This window comes from Ursus arctos, unplaced genomic scaffold (assembly GCF_023065955.2).
Source record: "Ursus arctos isolate Adak ecotype North America unplaced genomic scaffold, UrsArc2.0 scaffold_5, whole genome shotgun sequence".
Classification (NCBI taxonomy): Eukaryota; Metazoa; Chordata; class Mammalia; order Carnivora; family Ursidae; genus Ursus; species Ursus arctos.
In genome coordinates, this window is record NW_026623067.1 from 48,013,025 (window position 1) to 48,025,481 (window position 12,457).

Below are 12,457 nucleotides of genomic sequence, written 5' to 3' on the forward strand. Positions count from 1 at the left end.
TGGCTTAGTTGGTGAAGCATCTGCCTTGGGCTCAGGTCATGATCCCAAGGTCCTGGGACTGAGTCTCACATCGGGGTCCTTGTTCAGTTGCTCAGTGGGGAGTCAGTTTCTCCCTCTGCCCGCTGCTCCCTCTGCTTGTGCTCTCTGTCTCTCTTTCTCTCTGACAAATAAATAAAATCTTAAAAAAATAAATATAGTAAAATGCTTGAAAACAAGGAAGAAAAATCTAAGATATAAATAAAGCCTGAACAATATCATGTCCTTTGTTTATTTTATTTTCCAAAGTCTTTTTGTTTTGTTTTTTGTTTTTGTTTTTGTTTTTTCCTTGTCAGATTCTTCTATAAAGCACTCTCTCACAATAAGTTCCCCAATAGAGGCTGAACCCTAACATGCCTGGTGGATCCGTCTGCATTTGCTGACTATTAGGCTGATTATCTACTTAAAGGATGGTTCTTATCCCTCGCACTCCCCTTTCTGTTTGAATTTGGATATTTCATATCTTATAGTCACCCCCGGCAACAGGTAGGATAACAGGGAATTGAAAACAAAGATAAGCTATTCTGCATTCCTTTAGCAGTTTTGCTAAAAGATTTGATAGTTTGAAATATTTGATAGGTTAAAATGAATTCTGTGGACTCTTATTTACCAAGGCTCAATGATAATTTTTTATTTATCATTGACAAAATGATTAGCGATGCTAAGCTGCTATCTGGTAGCAATATCTGGTATTGGTAACAACACTTTAGTGACCTCGAAGAATTCGTATGAGTTCCAGTGGGACCCTGGGAATTTTAGGCACCGAGAAATGTTGGTTCTGAGGATTATATTTTTAGTAAAACCTCATTTCTGAGGAATCTAAAAGTGACGCTCAAATATAACAACTTCAGGAGCCCACTAAGGTAGAGATTAAAATTTAAAAGAAAACATTATAAATCCTTAACGCCTTTCCCAATTTTCAAGTCAGGTGGCCTTATGTAGACACTCTTATTTTCAAAGTTCACCATTTAAAGTATCTGTCTGCTAATAAAGTATACATTGTTTCATATCATGAAACCCCCAGGATACATTTATACTGCCTTACTTTTCTTTTTGTTCTATGGAATATGCCACCAATTAGAGAGACTTAGGATTGGATTTTGAAAGCTTCAAGAAATAGGACCCACAGGTATTACACATGCTAAATTTCTCCAGTCATCATCTAAAATTAATGATCACATTTTGACATGGTACAAACTGAACCTGGGTCAGCTTACTTACTTGATGTACCAGAAGTCAGACTGGTATCATAAATCAGTTTATGACGAGCTTTAGATGGGATGACATACAAAGAGGATTATATGTCACCAGAATCTTGACACTTAAATAAATAAATTTTGACATTTAAAAAAAAAATACAAAGAAAGAAGAAAAAGAATAAAGGGAATGTACTGTATCATTACTTGTATTGCCTATGTATTCACTAGTGTGTTTACACAGGTTAAGTTGGCTCAGGAAAAGCCCAAAACAACATTTCCAAGAAATAATTTATGGGAAAAACCTCATTTAAAGTGAGCATAGGATATATAGCTAGAACTAAAAGTAGGAGATGGTCATTTTAAAATTGAATAAAAAGATTATTAATTGGTTTTGCTCACAATGGTTATTGTTGGGTTGATAAATGAATCCGAATAAAGTGTAAGAATAAGATTACAGACTTAAGTTGAATATGGGTCAAAGACAGGGTCAATTCTCTTTCTGCACAGGGAGTCAAGTTTTCTACTAGGGGCACTCCTTTCATAGTTGTGTACTATTTATGAGGAGAAGTAGAATGTGAATGCTTCACTATTCCTGGAAAAAGAGGTCCTGTAAATTAGAATATCCATCTCCTACGTAATCATTTATTAAGATGCTGTCATTGAGGGGGCGCCTGGGTGGCACAGCGTTTAGGCGTCTGCCTTCGGCTCAGGGCGTGATCCTGGCGTTATGGGATCGAGCCCCACGTCAGGCTCCTCTGCTATGAGCCTGCTTCTTCCTCTCCCGCTCCCCCTGCTTGTGTTCCCTCTCTCGCTGGCTGTCTCTCTCTCTGTCAAATAAATAAATAAAATCTTAAAAAAAAAAAAAAAAAGATGCTGTCATTGAAAGTGGAATACCTAGATGGCTTGCCCTTGGCAAGGAGGTGGGAAACTGGAACACTGCTTTGGGAATTATATAAATGGTACAATCACTTTAGGAACCTATTTGGTGGTATCTAAAAACATGCATACACAGCAACCCAGAAATTCTACTCTTAAGGATACACCCAACATATGTGTATGCACACAAACTTACACATACTCCATGCACACTTATCATGTGACATATCCTAGAAAGTTCATAGCATCTCTATTCATAATAGTCTCAAACTAAAATATCCAGCTATCCACCAACAAATTAATGAGTAATTTGCAGTATATTCACTTGATGAAATATAATCACGAGAATGAACAATCTACAACCACACAAAACAATACAGATGAACATTACTATCACAATGTTGATGGGAAGAAGCCAAAACAGAAGAGTTTATACTGTATAATTTCATTCATAAAAAAGTTCAGAAACAGGCAAAACAAATCTATGCTCTTGGAAGTCAGGATGGTGGGTATCTTTGGAAGCATAGTGACTGAAGGGAGGATGAAAGGGTATCCTTGGTCATGTTTTATTTCTGGATCTGAGTGTTGGTTATATGAATATAACTAAGCATTTCTTTTCTCACCCAGTTGCACATTCGCACCTATCATCTCCTACCGATCAGATTCTCTTAGAGTGCTAAGGGCTACATAAAAATAATTTATGGAAATATTATTTATGGAAAAATAATTTAAGGAAAGAGAGTCCTTTCCCTTTGTACCAAAACTGACGAGGCAAGATACTTATTTTTTAAATCCTATAGGGCTAACACAAACATTAAGCCTTTCAAATTCATTTCAAAACACAAGATAATTGTTTCCCTCTCCAGAAATGTCTTCTTTCCCTTTCTCGGCATTTCTGCAAGTGAGAGCTCTCTGATGGTTCTGTTAACTCAGTCCAAATGGGTTTTCTTTAGGAAGAGACACCTCAGTTTTGTTTTGTTTTGTTTTGTTTTGTTTTGTTTTTTGTCCTTGAGTATCTCAGCCAGGGGTCAGGGGAGCAGCGCACACAACACAAGTGGTAGTAATCCTCTTCCTTAACCAGGGGAGACAGAACGAAAACGTACCCACCAGCAACACCAACACTATTGGCAACAGGTAACTGACTTTGCTCAAGACATTGTGAACTTTATAACAAATGACTAAATAAGGTTATGGTGGGAAAATAGCCACTTTCTAGGCAATGGTAAAATATAGAAATAAAACAATTATATGAGTATACGAGCAGAAAACTTTTTATCAAGTGCAACCCAAAAATGGCAAAAAGATTATTTTGTCATGTTTCTCTCTCCCCTACGGTGACCCCTCTTTCACTAGAGAATGTACTTACATCATCAAATTAATGCGATTATTAAACAGGACATAAACCTTCCCTTTAGATGAGAACACTAATCAGATTCAGATAGTTTTTCATTTTCCATCTATCTAAACACTGCCATTACTTGGAAAGGAAAATCCCTAAAAACCAAGGCTACTTTACAGAGTTAGACCTCTCTTCCCAGCCAATCCATTTTATTATCCTATATAAACAAATTCTGCCATTGCATTCCTTTATCCATAGCAACTTCAAGTGGATAATCCACAAATCAATTAAAGACAAGTTAATTGCCAAAAGGGATCAACGAACAAGCATTAGAAACATAATATTTACAGGCACTATCCTAAAAATTTATGTGTTAGAGAAAAGTTGGTCTGACTAGCTTTCCTTCTAATCCAACATTTTAAATTTGTACGGTTGCTTTTGAAAATAAAAAATTCATCACATCATTACTCTTAGCTTATGACATCTATGTTTTGGGGCTGACATGGACAGATAAACCAAGCCAAAAAAAAAAGTATTAATATAGGTATTATATTTTTTTAACTTTAACATTTCCTACGTTTGAAACTTTTTGAAGATTACAAGAAATAATGCGACAGAAAGTATAATATCCACCCCCCCTTTCCTCCTCCTCCTTACATGTATACAATAAAGGAGAAACAAAGGCAAATTCAGTGAGGAGACTGGACTCTGATCTACCCAAGAAGACAGTGATGAGGTCAATATTCATAAGTTTCCATCAATTCAGTGCAGTTCTGAGTTATGTCTTGTCTGCCTAGGACTGCAATGTACTTACGGATATATGGAATGGATATACTTCAAGTTCTATGTAAATAAATTGTTGTTTTCTGTATGAAGGCTTCCTTGACTTTTCCAAGCAGAATCTCTTATCTCAGTACCTGTGTTATTTTATTTCTGCCTTTGTATTCTGCCTTCTTCGACTACAATGAAAGCTTTATGAGAGCAAAGACCTAATCCATTTTACTCATCATTCTATCCCTCCTATAAGGTCAATAGTTTTAGGTAGCTAAGAAATTAGGAGGCATGGTGGGGTGCGGGAGCTGTCCATACCAGCTGACAAGAGCAGACTCTTAAATTTTCAGGAGTATGGATAAATTGGTTGTTATACCTAGCAACTATAAAAAGTTAAATTATATAAACTTATAATTAAAAATTGCTTTAATTAAATACGTTGTTATAATTACGTAATAAATATTCAAAACTTTTCCCTTCCTTATAGTTTGCCTACACTGTGATATCATGGATGTTCTTGAGGTCGTTTACATCTCCGTATCTATATGTGCTATACTGCTTGCGAACTCTCCACTTAGTGCCCTCTACAACTTGAGATGGGCCGCAGGGAGGACTTTTGCCATGGAAATCAGCAATATTACAAATAGGCTTTTGTGTGTGTGCGTGTGTGTGCGTGTGCGTGTGTGTGTATCTTCACAGAAAGCTGGCTGTTAATATTCACCAGCCCACTAATGAAAAGGCTTATCATAGGCATTCAAAAATAGTTTCTGAAAGAATGTATTCATCTTTTATATGAATTCTGATTACATTTGAGTGATTTGTTCATGGTCACATTAGTTCTTAGTTTATCCCTTTAGCCCACCACAAAGCTTCTCTTTTTCAGGTTCTCTCTCAAGCTTTCTTTTCAGAACGGGGCGTACATATGATTCACAGTAACTCTGCGTACTTGTCTAACTCAGCCTTACAGAAAGTCAGAGGCTTTCTTCATCCCCTTATCAAGAAAATTAGAAAAGCTCTCCAATTATGGTTTGAAAGTGAAAAACAAACTGGACGTTATGAGGGGGCATAGCCAAGGCAGGAGGTGGCTATCTGGGGGGCAAAACCGATCGGGACTGGGGCCTCCACAATGAGAAGCAGCAAAGGAAGGGGTACAGAAGCAAATGCTCCCTGTCTCGTAAAGTGCTCATTATTTGCTCTGCTCAGACTAAACAAGTCTTCTCCGGGCCGCTCACTGAAGGTACTATCCTTTAAAATTATGCGCTGGGGATTCCTCAGTTTCATGACTTACAGTCAAATTTCTACTAGCTGAAAATCATAAAATCAACATTATGACAATAATATAAATTTTACTGGCCACAAATTAAACCAGGATGCTCTCTTCCATTACACATTCTGAAATCGTATAGTTTTAAAAGCATGGTATGGCTCTTACGTGGACCATCAGAACTATTCACAAGCATAATTACAAGCTCTCAGCACTGGGGGGTGTCTTTGCTTCTTCTGCCACCTTGATTTCTGCCTCTCCTGCCTGTCCACACTTGACAGTGCTCCATGCCGGTTGGTAGCCCACAGCCACCTCTTAATCAGTACTTTTGTAATAATTGCACACAGTTTTATGTCTTTCTGTCTGTGGTTGCTCCATGTGCTGTCTTGATAGTACAGAGAACTCACAAGCCTTATTTCCCCTCTTCATCTCTGTTTCTGGTTGGCATTGCATTGCTAATTACACAGATACCTTTGAGATATGACTTTCTTTCAATTTAGGAAATCTCAGCTAATGCCTTCGGCAAAAATTTTATTCACAAAAAGTCCCCTACAAAAAAAACCTACCGCAGCTGTTGTAGGAAGGGATTTTTAGACTTGTAGGTAAAGTGCCTAAGGTTAGTTTTACGTGACAGTCTTTCTAGTATTTAGAAGCCCATCCTTTTGTGGTGGCTGCCCAATTCTGACTCTTGCACTCCTCCTTAGTTGCAGAAAGGGAGTGCCAAACGATTCTGTTTGCTGCCTCACCAAGGCATTGAATTAGATGGGATCTACATTGAAGTGAGGCGCTGGGACACTGGAGGAAAAAATTGTGCAGAAGCGCACAGAGCCATGGTTTCGAGCTCTGGCTGTGACACTATCAAATTTCATGACCTGGGTTCTCTCTAGGCCTTGAGGTTTTTCCTTTTCTTTTTTTCCTTCTTTCCTTTTTATTGAGGGGGGGGGGGTGCAGGCAGAGGAGAGAAAGAATGCCAAGCAGGCTCCACGCCCAGCATGGAGCCCGAGACAGGGCTTGATCTCACAACTCTGAGAATGTGACCTGAGCCAAAGTCAAGAGTTTCATGTTCAACCAACTGAGCCACCCAGGTTCCCTGGTCTTTTTAGGTTTTTTTAATGTGAGATGATGGGTTTGAGCAGATGAACTCTTGGGTCTCTTCAGCTTTGGCCCTCTGCTCTGTGAACGTGGGGAAAGGAAGTAGAGTGTCCCCGTTCTTGTCAGGGGTCTAAAAACATTTGCTGATAGTTTCATTCATTCAAGCCACATTCGTCAACCACCTATACCACGTCACACACCCTTACAGGCATTAAAGATAAAGGGGTGGAAAGAAGAAGGCAAAAATTACTGTCACACGGAGCTTGCATTCTAGTATTAATAATAGCTCACATTTATTTTAGTGTTTTCATGTGCCAGGAATTATATATGATTAACAGACCTAATCCTCACAACATCCCATTTTACAGATCAGGAAACTGAGGCAAACAAGTTCAATAACTTTCCAATGTCTAATAGCTGGGAATGAAAGTATGGAAATCAGAACATCAGCAGTGTGGCTCTGGAGCCAGCCAGCTCCCAACCATTACTCCACAGCACCTCTCAAAGACGCAGCTGCTTAGAGCAGCCAGCTGCACTGTACTATTCTGCAGGCAAAGGTGGCCCCCGTGATAATGGCCAACCTATATGCCTATGTGACAAAGAAGCATCACAAAATTGGTGAAATGATAAGAGGACAGTGGAAAATGCTATAAAAGAGGGGGTACACAACCCACTTTTCTGTACATATTCTCACTGAGGGGCAAAATGGCCTTCTGAAGTAGGCATTAATATTTTCCATTTATAGACATGGAATCTGCTAATAGAGGTTAGGGAAATTGCCCAGTCAAGAAAGCAGCGGAGTTGGATTCAAACTTCACCTGTTCAGCTCTAAAACCAAAGTCTTTCCCTTATACCATGCTACCTCTGCCCACATGTGCTACCATTGTTAACCTGCCTGTTATTCCTGTAACAATTGTTATGTTGCCTTTACGGTAACTATTTTTCCCATTTTCAATTATGTTATTATTACTCCCAATTTGGAGTATCCTTAAGAAGGTCTGTTTAATATTCGAAACAATGCCAGTGGCATGAAACAGGATGAAGTTGACCTCTTTTGCTCAGAGAATCTTCAGGCTCCACTGAACAGCTGGCCGAGGAGCAACATTTTGGCAGTGAAATACAACCACATGACCCATGTTTTTGGCCAGATGAAATGAGCCAGATGGAAGCCCATGGAGTAAAATCCAGGGAGAGGATAGAGCCAGGCTGCTTTAATCACTGATTGGTTTTTTGTTTTGTTTTTTGTTTTTTTTTTTTTGGTTTGGTTTTTTTGTTTATTTGTTTTTGTTTTACTTAAGAAATCTTTTTTTTTTTTAGAGAGAAAGAGAGCAGGGGGAGGGGCAGAGGGAGAGAGAGAAACTTAAGCAGGCTCCACGCCTACGCAGAGCCCAAGGCAGGGCTCAATCTTACAGCCCGGAGATCATGACCTGAGCTGAAATCAAGAGTCGGCCACTTAACCGACTGAGCTGCCCAGGCACCCCAAGAAATACTTACATTTTGATGCTCTTGTTTAACATTGCTTTAAACCAGTATCAATCAGGTTAGATGACAGTTCAGATATTATTTAGTAACTTTATATTTTAATTGACCACTAAGCCATGTTCTACATCAAATTACAAGGTGCTCTTTCTTCAGAGAAAGATTCTGAGTTGAAGCGAGAAGGACAGTGAATCTATTAGCATAGCGGCTCTCATGATGGAACTCCTCCTTGTGTGGTCATGGGAAGATTTGGTCAGGAAACTGGAGGTAGCAGAGTGACTATTTAGAAATCTAGGCTCTGGGACAGACTGCTGGGGGTCACGCCTGGGCACATTTCTTAAACTCTGCCTAGCTTCCTCAGCTACAAAATAAAGACAATACTAGATCCACCTCGTGGGTTTGTTTTGTGCCATTAAAGAGATAATGTGTGTACATTACTGGGGACGTGGCATGGCACCGGATAAGTGGCCGTTAGAAATTAGATCTTATTACTTACTACTATTACTCCAGACTTGACTGCCCTCCTGTGTCTGTGTGGCCTCTCATCCCTGAACCTTCCATTCTTTGTCTCTTATTTAGTGGTAAGTATTCCCATTCTCTTCCCCATAGAATTAAATGAGATGAGTTTTGGGGCACTAAAAACAAGAGTCATCATGTCTTTTATATCTGAAAAGCTTAAAAAAAATGCTATGCGATGGGAGGCATGAATGTGGTATCCGGGAAGTGACATCCCAGTGTCACTTTGATTTGTTGATGGCACCCATTTCACCTCCTAAGGCCTTGGCTGCAGCCCGTATTTCTAGTGCGTACTGCTTGGTTTACTTTGACAACAACTGACGTGCTACTGCTCAGGTTTCCGTGGTAACGGAGTAGTTGAAACCACACTCTGCTCCTGTCCTTGCCCGCGTCTGCTACTATCGGCTGTCCGGATCCAAGTCGCAGGTCTGAACGTAAATTTCTAAGAGCACAGGGGATGATTTAAGGTCGTTGAGGGCTTTTGTTTTAGTAAAAACGGCTTTATCTTTCCATGGCTCCAATATCACTTTGTGCTTTTTGTTTCTCCATCTGATTGGTTGTTAATCCTCCTTTCCACTGATCGGTCTGTTTCATATTTAAAAATTTACTTGTTAACCCTTCTATAAGAGGTATAAGTATGCATCAATGAATTCATTTAATCACCTATTTGGCAGCTCTGTTAAAATCCTGGGGGAGGGATGTTGATGTTGATACTATTGGCGAAAAAGAGATTTGGAGATTTTTCTGAGAATCTCAATTATTTAGTGCATCCACGACCCCGCTTAGTGTAAGAGATGGTAAAACTAGAACTGCTTTCTGTTTCTGGCCTGTGGATTGCTAGCAGAACCCTCTCTGTCCTAAATGTACCTTGGATGACTTTCTCTTCTATTTGCATGCCACCCACTCCACAGTCACCCCGTAATTTTTTTTCTTTTTTTTTTTTTTTTAATGTCGCTTTCTGAGAGGAGAGAAAGCAGACAGTTTTGTGATTTGTTCTGGTTGGAAGATGAGACCATTTCTTGAAGAGTAATTTTCTATTTAAAGTTTCCTTGAAGTTACTATACTTTTAAACAATAACATTTAGAAAGACAAAATGTCCCGTAGTTCCCTTGGGGAGTTGGCAGAGTCCACCAACCTGCTAAGTCTTACGTCTTTTTCTTTCTTTCCTTCCCAGATCATTTTCTTTCCAATTTTTTTTTTATTATTATTTTTAGGTACCATATTTAAAACTCCAACATAAATTCAGTCATTTACATTCTCTCCTCAAACCTAATGTGATGAACACACTCTTCCCTTCTCTTTCCTCTAAAATGATGGGAGAGGTGTGGCTCTAAATGAGGACTGGCACTCATTCCAGAGCCACAGAGGAAAAGTAGCCTCCTGAGTATGTAATCCTCTCTTTCTCTCTGTAGCAAATCAAATTTGGCTTAATAAAGCTATATATTAACCATATTTGGCCTTCTATAAAAATGTATTTTACCCACAAAAGACAAAAATTTGTCACTGCTGAAAAACCACTTGCAAATGTATTTTAAGCATTATGTAACTGTTCAAAATCGTATTTCTCAGGGATGAATACTCATCCAATGTATGTGATTTGCTATTACTTTAACAAAGCAGACTCTTTAACTGAATTTCATATATTGTAGACATGGCTTTCCTTTATCCTGAATGAACGCTGAAGAAAACTATTCCAGTTTAAAGTTAAGCTCACCACCAGTATCAGGCATTCATGTCCATTCTATCTTCAAAGAAAAAGCAATATACTATACTAGACACATTTGAGGATTTTACAGAACATAAAATACTTTTCTTAAACCAGCAGTCTTATAAAGGAGAAATTTAATGAAGAAATGTTGGCTAATGCCCAGTTATTTCAGTTGCTTCAACAGTAAAATCATATCCAATGCCTCTCAAAGGTCAAGGTAATCTTAGGCTACTTCCATGTTTTAAGGATCTCACATATTAAATGCAAAAACAAAATTGCAAAACTGTGGGAAAATTTAAATGTTTACATTAAGCAGTTTAATACCTTTAAGTCTAGGAATGCTATGCAACAAAAATGTGCTATTCAAAAGATAACTGTAGAATTTAAGAGTGTGTACACATACATATGCATAGGGATTCATGGTTCATTTGAGATGGTGTGGCCTGTTAAAAGTTTATAGCTATACAATAAACATCTTTCTTTCATTATTGTCAGTGCATTGCTGTAGTTGAATGCATAATCTTTTTGAGTACTGACAAGACCTCTGAAAATGTGAGACCAGAGCGGCTTACTGCCCTCCTACTTCCCTAACCTTCTACTGGACTCTTGGCCTGTGATAGGCCCTGATTATTTAACAAGTTGACTTTGCAAATAAAGGGGTGATACCAACTAAGACAACGCAGCAAGATGCTTCATCAAATATGCATTAATGGCACTCCTGTCACATATAAGAGAGCCTCTGGCCTCAAAGGATTTATACTTCAAATGGAGAGACAAAGGAGAACAGTTCACAGAATAGTGAAGACAGTATGTATAAATAGTTTATTACATGTGCTATTCACATACAAATTAAAGCACATCAATGGACAAAGTCTCTCAAACTCCAAAGAAGACTGGCCCATGATGGTGATTCAGGATGTCAGTCTAACCTCTTGTTAGGAAAAACGCTTGTTTGAACTACCAACATGGGCACTTAAATACATGGAAAACTCACCCTTAGACATCCCAGTGCTTGTTGTATTTTGGAAAGGATCAGAACGTGACCGAAGGACAATGAAATAACTTTGCCAGATGAAGGCAAGTTTCATAATGTATCTGCAAATCATACAGTACAGCTTAAACTGCATTTTTTGGGGGGGGGGGATTTCTGAAACACTAGTGCCACATCCTATTCCTTTCACACCATCCAGTAGTTAGACATGTACGGTATCCTGGGACTCGTTATCAGGTATCAATGAGGAGGAGAGTCTAGAAGTCACCATCTATTGGAAACAAGCCCTGTAATGTTTTCAAATCTTCGATGAGCATACAACTTAGTACATAAGAAGCATGAGATGCAAATAATAAGCATGAGATGTGCATTCAGTAGAATGCAAAGCATATAGTAGGGTGTATAATTACTAATGCTGAACCGTATTCATAACTAATAAATTAATATAATTAATAAAAACAAATGATATTTATTTTGTTTCGAACTAGAAATTAATAGAATTGCTACTTACACTTTTAGCTGCCAATTTTTATTTATCCCTTGTCAAAGTTTGCTTGTGCATTGTTACTATAAGTGAAGTATATAATTTGATTTCTCTGATTTTACAGTTCCCTATAAGTTCCAAGGGCACTATCTTCCATACTGTCTAAAATAAATAACTCCAATGAATTATTTTAAATCCAAATTAAAATGTTTTTATGCAAGTAAATTAGAACACATTATAATCCAAATTTAATGTCTCCAGATATGTTGCATTTGGTCTAAATAAGAAAGATATTCTCAAGATTTTGCTAACAGTTTCAACTGTATTTGCTTTTCCTGAAATAGCTTTCACTGCTTACAGACTAACCAATCAGAAACACACACACACAAAAAGCATGAAGAATCAATTTTTTCCTTGTAAATAGCTAGAATACTCAAGCAAAGAAGGAAATTAAAGATTTTTTTCTCACTGTCTCCTTTTTTCTAGCTATTTGGTTAAAATAAGCTAACTTGGATGTAAAACAAAATTGTCATTGACGATTTATTGAGATCATGAAGTCAAGATCTTTCATGTGATTTCTACAGAAATCTTCAGAAATAAAAGATTAACAGAAAATTGATTTTGATTTCATGGTGTCTAATTCTCCTGGACAAGATTAAAACACTGAATTACCATCTAGATCCCAGAGATAGTTGCCACTTT

At 38.1% G+C, this 12,457-nt stretch overlaps 1 protein-coding gene across 7 annotated transcripts in view; it reads right to left on the reverse strand.

Moving 5' to 3' along the window:
- PDE4D (phosphodiesterase 4D) overlaps positions 1–12,457 on the reverse strand; it is a 710,048-nt gene that overhangs the window by 337,082 nt on the left and 360,509 nt on the right. The gene's annotated exons all lie outside the window — the stretch shown is intronic.